The sequence below is a fragment of the Pteropus vampyrus genome, unplaced genomic scaffold (genome assembly GCF_000151845.1).
Source record: "Pteropus vampyrus isolate Shadow unplaced genomic scaffold, Pvam_2.0 Scaffold430, whole genome shotgun sequence".
Lineage (NCBI taxonomy): Eukaryota > Metazoa > Chordata > Mammalia > Chiroptera > Pteropodidae > Pteropus > Pteropus vampyrus.
This window is the reverse complement of record NW_011889211.1, coordinates 451,123-453,379: the sequence shown is the minus strand read 5'-3', so window position 1 is coordinate 453,379 and position 2,257 is coordinate 451,123. Positions and strand designations below refer to the sequence as shown.

Genomic DNA, 2,257 nt, shown 5'->3' with positions numbered 1-2,257 from the left:
CCGATTAACAAAGAAGTCTTTTAAGACATATGTGCCCTCAGAGATTGTGGCGGGGAGCAGTAAAACGTAACCTTTAACCTCTAAAAAGGCTGCTTTCTAACTGGCTGCCTTACTTGAAAACTTGTCCTGGTCGTAATAGTTACAGTAGAGAGAGAGAGAGAGAGAGAGAGAGAGAGAGAGAGAGAGAGAGAGAGAGAGTGTGTGTGTGTGTGTGTGTGTGTGTGTGTGTGTTTTTCCTGAAGGAGTAAATACTTATGAGAACTTGATATTTTTCCCTTCATGCGTAAAGTATAAAAAATAACGTGTTTCTTGTTCAAACTAAATCTGAGTGTCTTTGTCTAATTTAAAGGATCACACTCAAATTTGGGTGGTGGGCAACTGGCACAAAAGCATGAGACAAACTCATTTGCTAAAGAACAAAAGAGAGGAAGTAGTTTTAAAAGGGTTTTTAAAAACTTAAGTACATGTATTCAGAATTGTTTTTCTCCCTCTAACTTCTTCCGAATTGGGGGAGGTCAGATGCTGTTTAACTCCGTGGGCCTCGTGACCATTATGCGCCACTTCAGTCGTGTGCAGACAGCAGTTCCTGGGTGCTTTGGTGCTCACAGGAAACTCTGCTGGGCTTCTCGGGCCCAGAAGGGGTCCTAACCCCACCGACCCACACACCGCATGTGTTGTTATTGGCAGTCAGCAGCCTAACCTGTGTTGTAAAGGATGCAGCATCATCGCTGATGGAGTACCATTCCCAAGCCTGGCTTAGCACAAACAGGACACATCTCTTTCTTCTCCAAACACAAGGCTCCAAGTCACTAATCCTTTCAGTGTGCTGTAATTCTGCTTCTCCCCAGCTCTGTTTTACCTTCGGCTGCCAACATATATTTAAACACAACATATATTTTCCAGACGTACTGGAAAAAAGTCCAATGCAACTTACTGTAGGTGGATATGACTGGACTTTTTGCTGTGAAATTTGAGTCATGTTTGAGTAATGAAATAAACAGAAACTAAAATGCAGAGCAAGCACAAGAAGCAGCTCTCAATCTATATCTTTTAAGAAATAATTTCAGCTAAGAAAAAAGTTTATTCATCTTCACAACCTGCAATCAAAGAATGACAGACTTCATCCCATTTTTAAAGAGCTTTAAAAAAAAAAACCTGTTTGCCTTCGTAACAAAGGATTCTTTTCCTCTTGATTAAACGTTTATTATAGAAAATACATGTATCATTTAAAAAGAGTCTTTTTAAACAAAACATTGAATGAGAGCATTTTATTATCTGTGAGGGCCCATACAAAGTAGGATGAGAACCCCCTGATTAACGGGCTGACCTCTGCCTTAGTGAAAACCTTCCCCGGGTTCACGCTGGTGTCTGGGGATGTTATTATGCCCATGACTGTAGAAGCAGCGTAAGAAATGAAAAAGAACCCCAATGCCCTCTAACGCAGTTCCACTGGAGCCCTGAGGCCGTCCCTCCCCACCTCAGAAGGCTTCAGCCACAGCCGGGTGCTTGCTACCCGGACACCATTCCTGCCCATCGGGGAACCGGCTTATCCGGAAACTCCACAGGGAAAGAGCAGCTCCTTCTTCCCACAGTTGGAGGTTCTCATCAAAAGCAACTTTTGCTTTTATGTCAAAGAGAAATCTGTCCTATAAGCATTACTCGTCCGCTTCTGTACTCGGAAATTACTCTAAATCCATAAAACCCTTTGCTGCATGTCAGACGTTAAATATCCGAAGACAATTAGGGTACAATCCCTTCCTTGCTCAAACCTTTCTGCAGATTTTAACAATAAAGCTAGAGACATGAAAACTGGTGTCGTTACCGGCACCTACCTAACCAGTCCGGGCTACGCCAATCTGAGCCCAACGTATACTGCACTCTCATTTGTGAAATACATAAAGGTACCTAGTGGCTGCGCTTTATGGGTATTCAATGCAGCAGATAAAATTAACCTTAGCTAATAAACGCGTGTATCCCTACGTACTAGGAATTTTTTATGGCTGACCTTGTCCCAGATTGAAGAAAAAAGGCCCATGTATTTTCTTGCCAGAAATATAAGAAAATGCTTTATAATATAAAAACAAGTGTTTCTTAAAAGCATCAAGTTAACATCAGTATTGTTACAAGTTCACTTCACCAATTAAATAATGAAGATAAAATGAATTTACCTAACGAATAACAGGAGTTAAGAGTCCAAATGATCTATTATAAAAGGATTCACTTGTTTTTAAAAATAAAAACATCTGATTTCCAAGCA

At 40.9% G+C, this 2,257-nt stretch overlaps 1 protein-coding gene across 3 annotated transcripts in view; it reads right to left on the bottom strand.

Annotated features, from left to right (window-relative positions):
• CCDC92 (coiled-coil domain containing 92) overlaps positions 1-2,257 on the bottom strand; it is a 26,167-nt gene that overhangs the window by 21,834 nt on the left and 2,076 nt on the right. The window lies entirely within an intron of this gene.